The sequence below is a fragment of the Nicotiana sylvestris genome, chromosome 3, assembly GCF_000393655.2.
Source record: "Nicotiana sylvestris chromosome 3, ASM39365v2, whole genome shotgun sequence".
Lineage (NCBI taxonomy): Eukaryota > Viridiplantae > Streptophyta > Magnoliopsida > Solanales > Solanaceae > Nicotiana > Nicotiana sylvestris.
The window spans coordinates 219504246-219516160 of NC_091059.1; the positions used below are offsets into that span (position 1 = coordinate 219504246).

General features: G+C 41.6%; 1 long non-coding RNA gene across 1 annotated transcript; it reads left to right on the forward strand.

Annotated features, from left to right (window-relative positions):
• The first annotated feature begins 4454 nt into the window (after positions 1 to 4454).
• LOC104211152 (uncharacterized) lies at positions 4455 to 6452 on the forward strand. Its single transcript, XR_707070.2, has 3 exons — positions 4455 to 4975; positions 5344 to 5412; positions 5659 to 6452. It is a non-coding gene; the product is annotated as an uncharacterized lncRNA (long non-coding RNA).
• The last annotated feature ends 5463 nt before the right edge of the window (positions 6453 to 11915 follow it).

The following is an 11915-nucleotide window of genomic DNA, read 5'->3' on the forward strand; positions in this document are numbered from 1 at the left end:
GGCCTTGGTCATTCATATATATGCTTAGTGACTGCAAAATGTAGTTCGCTTCTTAATAATTTTTGAACACTTCTTTTTTCAAAGCATTGCTCATTGTTTTTGCAACTTGTAGCCAGCTTCACCAACAACCCTTGGAAAGGAAATGGCAATTTTTGCTTATCAATTAAGCAGGGAAAGAAAGGAGATTTCTCAAATTGAGATGCTCGGGAAATTTGCTGGTGCTGTAGGAAATTACAATGCACATGTAGCTGCATATCCTGAAGTAAACTGGCCACACATTGAGAAGGAGTTCGAGATGAAGGATTTGGGTGAGGCAAAGAAAATTCTTGGCATGGAGATAATTAGAGATAGACGTTCAAAGAAACTCTGTTTATCTCAAAAGGAATATTTGAAGAGAGTACTTCAACGTTTTGGCATAGATGACAAGACTAAGCCAGTTAGTACTCCACTTGCTTCCCATTTTAAGCTAAGTACTACTATGTCGCCAATGGATGAAGCTGAACGAGAGTATATGTCAAAGGTACCATACGCAAATGTTGTTGGTAGCTTGATGTATGCAATGGTTTGCACAAGGCCTGACATTTCACAAGCTGTTGGAGTTATTAGCAGATATATGCACAATCCAGGGAAGGAGCATTGGCAAGCTGTGAAGTGGATTCTACGGTATATTCATAATACTGTAGATGTCGGGTTAGTTTTTGAGCAGGAAGACAATCAGTCTGTAGTTGGATATTGTGACTCAGATTTTGCGGGTGATATGGACAAACGAAGATCAACTACTGGTTATGTGTTTACTTTTGCAAAGGCACCAGTTAGTTGGAAGTCTACTTTGCAGTCAACAGTTGCTTTGTCTACAACAGAGGCAGAGTACATGGCTATTACAGATGCTGTGAAAGAGGCAATTTGGCTTCAAGGATTGCTAAAGGAGCTTGGTGTTGAACAAAAAGGTATCACAATTTTTTGTGATAGTCAAAGTGCTATTCAATTAGCGAAGAACCAAGTTTATCATGCAAGGACGAAGCACATTGATGTTCGGTATCATTTCGTACGAGAAATCATAGAAGAAGGTGGAGTCACGGTGAAGAAAATTCATACTACAGAGAATCCTGCTGATATGCTGACAAAGGTGGTGACTGCGGTCAAGTTTCAACATTGTTTGGATTTGATCAACATTGTTGAACACTGAAGATTGAAGATGAAGACACAACCAAAATTTGTTATTGAGAGAGAATTGAAAATGTGGAATTTTGCCAAGGTGGAGATTTGTTGAAGTTTGGCAAAATGCCAAAGTCCCACATTGGTTGGGAGTTAAGTTTGGGGGGGATTTTTCCCCTATAAAAGAAGGCCTAATGTTTAGGATTGAAACACACCTCTCATTTGCCTTCTCATCTGTTTAAGGCATTTGTATCTTCTCTCTTTAGTATTATTTCACTTGTATTTTTGGAGTGAAATAAAATATTGGTTGTGTCCGAGGAGTAGGCAAAATTAGCCGAACCTCGTAAATTCTGGTGTTCCCTTTATTGTTGTTTTATTGTCTTATTTATTATTTGGTGGCTGTCATAATTTTTGGTATAGTAGTTGTGACTTATTCACACTATATACATTTGGCTTCCGCAACAATTGGTATCAGAGCGCTTGGGACATGCTGGAGGAAAATCCTTGAAAACTCTATCAGATCAAGGATTGTTAAAAGGAGTAAAGGCTTGCAACTTGGAGTTTTGTGAGCATTGTGTCAAAGGGAAACAGACAAGGGTTAAATTTGGTACAGCGATCCATAATACTAAAGGCATTTTGGATTATGTACACTCTGATGTTTGGGGTCCTTCCAAAACACCTTCATTGGGTGGGAAGCACTATTTTGTAACCTTTGTTGATGATTTTTCTCGAAGAGTGTGGGTGTATACAATGAAAAACAAAGATGAAGTGCTGAGAATTTTTCTCAAATGGAAGACGATGGTGGAGAATCAAACAGGCAGGAGGATCAAGTGTATTCGCACAGACAATGGAGGTGAATACAAAAATGATCATTTCAATAAGGTCTGTGAAAATGATGGCATCGTCCGACACTTCACTGTTAGACATACACCACAACAGAATGGAGTGGCAGAACGTATGAACCGGACCTTGCTGGAGAAGGTACGGTGTATGTTGTCCAATGCTGGCTTGGGCAAAGAATTTTGGGCTGAGGCAATTACATATGCATGTCACCTCATTAATCGTCTACCATCTGCTGCTATTGATGGCAAAACACCATTTGAAAAATGGTACGGAAAACCTGCTGTAGATTATAACTCTTTGCACGTGTTTGGCTCAACTGCATATTATCATGTGACGGAGTCAAAATTGGATCCAAGGGCAAAGAAGGCTATTTTTATGGGAATTACTTCTGGAGTCAAAGGATATCGCTTATGGTGCCCTATGACAAAGAAAGTAATATTCAGCAGAGATGTTACCTTTGATGAATTTGCTATGGTAAATAAGGTAACAGAAGATACCAAACAAAATGAAGGTGCTTCTAAGCAGGTGGAGTTTGAGGGAAAATTTATTTTTCCTACACAAGAAGCAGAGGAGGAAACAAATGAAGATTACCCTCTGGAAGGAGAGCCAGTAGAGGAGATTCCAACTCAGGAATCTCAACAACAACTTGAATCAATAGCAACCAGCAGGCCAAAAAGAACAATAACGAAACCTGTTCGTCTCATAGAGACGGTTGCTTGTGCAACCTCAATTGTAGCTGATGATGTTCCTACTACTTATAAAGACGCTGTCCAAAGTTCAGAAGAAGATAAGTGGAGGATTGCCATGAATGATGAAATACAGTCCCTTCATCAGAATCATACATGGAGATTGGCCAATCTCCCGAAGGGAAAGAAAGCAATTGGGTGCAAATGGGTATTTGCAAAGAAGGAAGGATTTCCTAACCAAGTAGATGTTCGCTACAAAGCAAGATTGGTGGCCAAAGGATATGCTCAAAAGGAGGGAATTGATTACAATGAAGTGTTTTCTCCAGTTGTAAAACATTCCTCCATTAGAATTATGTTGGCTTTGGTAGCACAATTGGATTTGGAACTAGTTCAGATGGATGTAAAAACTGCGTTTTTACATGGAAACTTGGAGGAGGAAATCTACATGACTCAGCCAGAAGGATTCAAAGTTGCTGGAAAAGAAAATATGGTGTGCAAACTTGAAAAATCGTTGTACGGATTGAAACAATCTTCTAGACAATGGTACAAGCGATTTGACGAGTTTATGTTGCGGCAAGGGTACAAGAGAAGCAAATACGATCATTGTGTGTATTTGCACAAGCTTAAAGATGGTTCCTTTGTATATCTTCTCCTATATGTTGATGATATGTTGATAGCTTCCAAGAATTCGGAAGAAATTGATAAGTTGAAGATTCAACTGAAGAAGGAGTTCGAGATGAAGGATTTGGGTGAGGCAAAGAAAATTCTTGGCATGGAGATAATTAGAGATAGACGTTCAAAGAAACTCTGTTTATCTCAAAAGGAATATTTGAAGAGAGTACTTCAACGTTTTGGCATAGATGACAAGACTAAGCCAGTTAGTACTCCACTTGCTTCCCATTTTAAGCTAAGTACTACTATGTCGCCAATGGATGAAGCTGAACGAGAGTATATGTCAAAGGTACCATACGCAAATGCTGTTGGTAGCTTGATGTATGCAATGGTTTGCACAAGGCCTGACATTTCACAAGCTGTTGGAGTTATTAGCAGATATATGCACAATCCAGGGAAGGAGCATTGGCAAGCTGTGAAGTGGATTCTACGGTATATTCATAATACTGTAGATGTCGGGTTAGTTTTTGAGCAGGAAGACAATCAGTTTGTAGTTGGATATTGTGACTCAGATTTTGCGGGTGATATGGACAAACGAAGATCAACTACTGGTTATGTGTTTACTTTTGCAAAGGCACCAGTTAGTTGGAAGTCTACTTTGCAGTCAACAGTTGCTTTGTCTACAACAGAGGCAGAGTACATGGCTATTACAGATGCTGTGAAAGAGGCAATTTGGCTTCAAGGATTGCTAAAGGAGCTTGGTGTTGAACAAAAAGGTATCACAATTTTTTGTGATAGTCAAAGTGCTATTCAATTAGCGAAGAACCAAGTTTATCATGCAAGGACGAAGCACATTGATGTTCGGTATCATTTCGTACGAGAAATCATAGAAGAAGGTGGAGTCACGGTGAAGAAAATTCATACTACAGAGAATCCTGCTGATATGCTGACAAAGGTGGTGACTGCGGTCAAGTTTCAACATTGTTTGGATTTGATCAACATTGTTGAACACTGAAGATTGAAGATGAAGACACAACCAAAATTTGTTATTGAGAGAGAATTGAAAATGTGGAATTTTGCCAAGGTGGAGATTTGTTGAAGTTTGGCAAAATGCCAAAGTCCCACATTGGTTGGGAGTTAAGTTTGGGGGGATTTTTCCCCTATAAAAGAAGGCCTAATGTTTAGGATTGAAACACACCTCTCATTTGCCTTCTCATCTGTTTAAGGCATTTGTATCTTCTCTTTTTAGTATTATTTCACTTGTATTTTTGGAGTGAAATAAAATATTGGTTGTGTCCGAGGAGTAGGCAAAATTAGCCGAACCTCGTAAATTCTGGTGTTCCCTTTATTGTTGTTTTATTGTCTTATTTATTTTTTGGTGGCTGTCATAATTTTTGGTATAGTAGTTGTGACTTATTCACACTATATACATTTGGCTTCCGCAACACTTAAGAGTAGCAAAGACAAGACAAATTTTGAGCATGATGGTTTGTGGGTTATGTTGCTATTCTGATTGTTTCAGTTCCATCTATTGTGTTCGTAATTTTTCTGTGATCCTAATTTTGTCATTTTGCAGCGGGATTTGACAGATTCAACTGTTCTGAGAAACATGGGAGTAGGACTAGGACATTCTCTTCTTGCTAACTGAAGTGCATTACAGGGGATTCAAGAAGCTTCAGGTAAGCAGTACAAGTTGAAATTGCACGTCGTATCCTTTCCTGAATATCTCGAGACGCTTAGACTGCCAAGTGCTATAAAATGTACATCTCCCATTTTTTCACGACATTGAGTAAAATGTGGACATCCTCTCGAGCCGAGGTCTTTTGGAAACAACCTCTCTACCTCACCAAGGTAGGGGTAAGGTCTGCGTACATACTACCCTCCTCATATCTCACTTGTGGGATTTCACTGGGTTTGTTGTTGTTGTATTGAATAAAATGTGGATACAGATATTGGAGAAGTTACCGTACTGTATTCCACACGTCCGCGTACTCATCTTGAATTATCAATTTATTAATTTGTTCTGATTTATCGGTTTTTAATCTAGGTGAATGAAGCTGCTCTGACTGAAGATTTAGATAAATATTGGGAGGTTCTTGCCGAACCAATACAAACGGTATGCAGCTTTTGCTTTATCTGATCTTATTGTTAGTGTTAGTCAACCTGCTGTGTATGCAATAATTCTAGATTCTAAACTTGAGTTTCCCCGTATGATCGATGAAACATATTGTAGTAGTAATGCTGATAGTGTTTGCTAGGATATGTTTCAAGAAATTTTCTCGAGCCCCTCCCATGTTCCTGGCTTAATAAAACATGAAGAATTTTAGAAAGTTTATTTGTTCTATTTTTGTTTGGTGTTTAGGTAATGCGAAGGTATGGTGTGCCAGAGCCGTATGAGAAACTGAAGGCGTTAACCCGAGGAAGAACAGTGACCAAAGAAATTTGTAGAGAATTCATACAAAAATTGGACATACCGGCTGATGCGAAGACAACTCTCTTGAACTTAACACCTCATACTTACATTGGAACAGCTGCAGAATTGGCTAAGAACATAAATGAGGCCATAAATCTAGAGAATGGAGCTCAAATCTCTTGAAACGAGAGCCGAAAACGTTCACAACCCTCTGCATCGGTGGCGGATGGAACATACAACCAACAGGTTCTACTGAATCCAACATTTTCGACACAAAGTATAGATCTTTTGTGAAAAATCACAAAGATTTCAAAAGAGTTTGATTTTTGAACCATTAGATTCAAAAGTGTAATGGGTCCAGCCATAAGAACTTAAATGTTGAACCCATTAAATTTGAATCTTGGATTCGTCTTTGCTCTATATAATTTCCATCCATGAGTGGTTATCGACGTGCTAAACTCATTGGAGATATAATGAAAATTGTTCTAGTTGTAACATCCTTAGTTTGTTTAATGCACTACAATGTAAAAGAACGTCGCAAAGTTTTCTTTTCCATTTTAGGTATTTTAAATCCCTCTCTACCTGCACAAGGTAGGGCAAGGTTGCGTACTTACTGCCCTCACCCCATTATAGTTGATTTGTTAATATTGCTGATGTATCTCTTGCTCATTTTTGGGCGAAACAGACAGGATTGTAAACCTTAAATATGGTGATTTCTCTTTGTTTCCCATCCGGTGTTTTTTTCAAGCGAAACAGAAACATGCTTGTAAATCTTAAATACAACTTTGAGAACATCAGTCCTTTTGAATTATTTTAGCATTTATAATGATTTTTTTGTTTTCCATCCGATGTTACGCGTACTGTGGTTCCGACTAATTTGAATTTGCACTGTGTGTAGCTTATTAAAAGAGGAAAAGGCTCAAATTCGAAACCTTTGAATACAAATGGCGGAGAGATGTGTCTATCCTACAACGCGAGGTTGTATGACTGCATCTATGGTGATTGTTACATTAAGTAGAATCTTTAGCATTTGAGTGGAAAGAAATGTAAATGTAATCGACGTATATATGGTATTAATAAGTCATATATATAACTAATAGAAATATTACTATTAAACTCCTTAAGTGACAACATTATAGTTGCATTAAACTACGCTTTTTTAAGATTTCATTAATTGAAAAACTAGACGTAGCATTTTGTAGTACCTTTTTAATATAATTTTTAAAACATGCATAAATTTAGAAATTCAATAAGGTAACATTGAAATATAAAACATTTTGATCATTAATGTCACGTCCTTAGTTGTTAACTAAGTACACGTGCGGCACTTGACAACTCGCTCACGATCTTGCACAAATTGCTCACGTTCTTGCTATGCCAAGTCAGCCTTACTACCTTTAAGATCGCTAAGAAAATGGTAGAAAGAACACAAGAGAATTGTTCAAGGAAGCTTTGTATTAGAGAGAACTTGAATTGTTTGCTTGATGAATTACAAATGAATGACCCCCTTTATATACTAGTCTCCTAGGGGCTAGTGTGCAAATATTAATTATTACACAAGTCCTTGATATTTACAAGATAAGGTCTTTTTCTAGAATTCTCTACAAGCCTAGAAGATTCCAAGGACTTTCCTAGCAAATCCATAAGGATCTAGGTTTTTCCTAAGGAAATGTCCATACCTCTCTAGAATCTTCTCACAAATGCTAGCCTTATTCTTATGTAAGCTTCCACATGACATTAATATATGCCAAATGGCGCCTATGTGGCATGATGACATGGCGGGTCATCACACTCTCCCCCACCCAATATTGCGACGACCGCGGCGCACTGCTGCTGCATAAACTCTCGGATCTTATCTTTGAATTGCCACAAGTCTTCATATCGTTCCCACGTGTCCTCCTCCGGTGATTGCCCTTTCCAATGGACAAGGAACATAGCGGTGGCTTTTTGCCCTTGTTTTCGCTTGGCCTGGTAATCTATGATAGCCTCAATCTCCCGATCATGCGAGGCGGTGATAGTTATTGGCGCCCGACTTGATTGGCCCCTACTCGGATCATCCTTATCTTTATGATATGGTTTAAGCATGATGACATGGAAGACAGGGCAGATCTTAAGATACGATGACATGTCAAGCTTGTATGAGATCTTGCCTACCTTGACGACGATCTTAAATGGCCCCTCATACTTGCGAATCAAATTCTGATGCATGCCCCGTAGTGCCTTGAACTGTCTTGGGTTAAACTTCACCATGACCATGTCCCCAACTCCATAGTATGTGGGATGCCGCTTACGGTCCGCAAACTTCATCTTCTTAGCTGCCTTATCCAAGTAGGACTTAGCAATGTCGAGCTGCTCCTCCCATCCTTTAGCCATATGATAAGCTCCCAAACTCTTTCCCTCGAATGCGGCTGGTAATGAATGTGGAGTTTGTGGTTGTTGGCCTGTTGCTAGCTCAAATGGTGTCCGCCCAGTGGACTCACTCCGCCGCAAGTTATAAGAGAATTGGGCGATGTCTAGGAGCTTTGCCCAGTCTTTCTGATGCGTGCCTACATAATGCTTCAAGTAGCATTCTAGTAAGACATTGACTCGTTCCGTTTGTCCATCCGTCTGTGGGTGGAAACTAGTAGAAAAGTGCAGTTCCGTGCCAAGTATGTCGAACAACTCTCTCCAAAAGTTCCTAGTGAAGCGGGGGTCTCGATCACTGATGATATGCATTGGTAAGCCCCAATACTTTACCACGTTCTTAAAGAATAGCTTGGTGGCTTCCTTAGCTGTGCAACCCGGTAAGGCGGGCATGAAGGTGGCATATTTGGAAAATCTATCCACGACCACCATAATAGTACCATAACTATCAGACTTCGGCAGGCAAGTGATAAAGTCCATAGTCACGCTCTCCCATGGACGCTCTGCAACTAGTAGTGGCTCCAAAAGTCCTCCGGGTTGTTGTTGTTCAATCTTGTCCTGTTGACAGACAAGACAAGTCTGCACTCTATGTCATCTCGCATGCGTGGCCAATAGTAGACTGACTCAACCAAGGCCCTAGTGCGATGTTGACCTGGATGACCAGCCCACATTGTGTCATGACTCTCCTTTATGATTTGTCGTCTAATGTCTCCAAACTTAGGAACGTAGACCCGCCAACCTGTGGTAAGTAGTAGGCCGTTTTCTATCCAAAATCGTCTCGTCTTGCCTTTGTTAGTTAACTCGATAAGTTGTCTGGCTGTTGGATCATGCTGCATGCCTTCTTTTATAGCCTCCCGAATATCCCATCTCACTGAAGTGATTGCAGCAAGCTCGATTTTCCGGCTTAAGGCATCGGCTACAACATTACCTTTTCTCGGCTTATACTCTAGCGCATAATCAAACTCGGCTAAGAAATCCTGCCACCTAGCCTGCTTTGGTGTGAGCTTCTTCTGTGTTTGAAAGTAGCTAGTAGCCACATTATCAGTCTTGACCACGAACCTCGACCCGAGCAGATAATGTCTCCATGTACGAAGGCAATGCACAATGGCAGTCATTTCCTTCTCTTGTACCGTGTAACGCCGCTCCGTCTCATTTAACTTGTGGCTCTCAAATGCTATGGGATGCTTATCCTGCATCAGGACACCTCTAATGGCAAAGTCTGAGGCATCTGTGTGCACCTCAAAAGTCTTGGCAAAGTCAGGTAACGCCAAGACTGGCTCCTCTATTACAGCTGTCTTAAGGCCTTCAAATGCCTTTTGACAATGCTCCGTCCAAACCCATGGCTTGTTCTTCTTTAGCAACTCAGTCAATGGTGCGGCCTTTGCTGAGTATCCACTGATGAACCGGCGATAGTAGTTAACAAGGCCAAGGAAGGATCTCAACTCAGTTACCTTTATGGGTGCCTCCCACTCCTGGATAGCACGTACCTTAGCATCGTCCATGCGTAGCTCGCCATTGCTAATGACATAGCCCAAGAAGTGCACCTTTGATTGCGCGAACTCACATTTCTCCCTCTTGATGTATAGCTCGTTCTCTCGCAAGACTTGGAAAACCTTCCTTAAGTGCTCCATGTTCTCCCTCAAGGTGTTGCTGTAGATGACTATGTCGTCTATGTAGACTACCACGACCTGATCAAGGTAGGGATGGAAGATCTTGTTCATAAGGGTGCAAAATGTGGCCGGTGCATTGGTTAAGCCGAAGGGCATCACCAACCACTCAAAGGCTCCATATCTCGTCACACATGTTGTCTTTGGCTCATCCCCTTCCGCAATGCGAACCTGGTAGTAGCCCTTTCGAAGATCCACCTTGGTAAAGTACTTGGCTTGCCCAAGTCTATCGAACAAGTCAGCAATGAGCGGGATTGGGTACTTATTCTTCATGGTGACCTTATTAAGTGCTCGGTAGTCTATGCACAAACGTAGCGATCCATCCTTCTTCTTCTGGAAAAATACTGGTGCGCCGAAAGGTGCCTTTGATGGGCGAATGTGACCAACATCCAACAACTCTTTCAATTGTTTCTTGAGCTCCTCCAGCTCGGGCGGTTCCATACGATATGGGGCAAATGCGGGTGGTTTAGCCCCTGGCTCCAACTCAATCTTGTGATCCACCTCTCGCCTAGGCGGCAAGTGCTTAGGAAACTCCTCGGGCATGACATCTTTGTTCTCCTCAAGAAACTTCTCTATGCAAGGCTACACTGTCTCTTGAAAATTCTTGTCTTCCTCTAGACTTGCAATGGTTGCCACGAATGTGGGCTCCCCCTTCTTGATCCCCTTGACAACCTGCATAGCTGAGAGTTGTGCTTGGATCTGTCCGTGTGGCATAGTCATTGTAGGTACCATGCAAGCTCCTTCTCGCTCCATAACCAAGAGACGTTGGAGGTAGGGGTCGATTAAAGTATGACAATGTCTAAAGAACTCTTGCCCCAGTATGATGTCAAAAGATATCCATAGCGGTTACGGTAAAGTTTGTCATACCTTTCCAAGTTCCCAATTTGACACCAACTCCATTAGCTACCCCACGAGCATTCTATATCTCGGCATTCACGGTCTTGACGCGAGAGTTGGTTGGAGCAAGCTTCAATTCCAGTCTCTTTGTGGCAGCCTCAATCACGAAATTATGAGTTGCTCCAGTGTCCACCATTGCACGAGCGGGCTTGTTGTTGATGGTGAGATCCACGTACTGATTGCCATTCTCGGTAGGTTGGATAGCTTGCTTCGTGACAACACCACATAATCCGATCATACCCAATTGTGCGGTTCCCGGACTCTCTCCTTGTGGCTGCTCCTTCCGCTCAAGTACCATGGCACTGAGGCTCTTGAGGTCAGGACAATTCCTGAAGCCATGTGGCCCTCCGCATATATAGCATCCCTTCTTCTCGACCTGTGCCTTCTTCTCGGCATAGCCCTGACGGCCACTCGACTTTTTGAAATCTTGAGTCTTGGAGTATTGTTGTTGTATCTCCTTGCCTTTGCCACGGTCTCCCCCACCTTTGACATTGTTAACCTTTGACTCCTTGCCATTACCTTTGTCATGCTTGTCATGCCTGAAGTCCATCAATGATTCGGCCTCCACTATGGCTTGGTCTATATTAGTGACTTGTCGGCGTTGCAACTCCTGCTTAGACCAATTTTGCAACCCGTCCATGAAGTGGAACAACAAGTCATCATTGGTCAGGTTGGGGATTTGAAGCATAATGGTAGTGAACTCCTTGACATAGTTACGTATGCTCCCTGTTTGCTTCAATTCCCTAAGCTTGCGCCTTGCCTCGTACAAGACATTGTTTGGAAAGAACTATCGCTTGAACTCCGCTTTGAACTGATCCCATGTGCTAATAGTACCTAAACCTTTATCCATGTTGTCCATCTTCCTTCTCGACCATAGCATGGCAGTCTCTAAGAGGTACAATACCGTAGTTTTGATCTTGGCCTCGTCGTCCCTCACTTTGTCGTGCCTGAAGTAGTTCTCCAAGTGCCAAAGGAAATTTTCCACTTCTTGTGCATCATGAACACCTTTAACATTGGGGGTTTAGGAGCCTCGATTTTGGCCTCCCTCGTCACCACAACATTACTGGCTACCTCGGTCATGCCAGCATTGACATGCTCCTCGAGTGACTCTATCTTTGCCTTCATAGCATCGATAGTACTCAAAGCCTCCATGAGTCTGCACTCTAAGGCAGTGATGGTTTGCCTTAGTTCCATCTCAGTCTGTGTACGTCCCTCCAAGTCATTTCGGATACTCTCAAT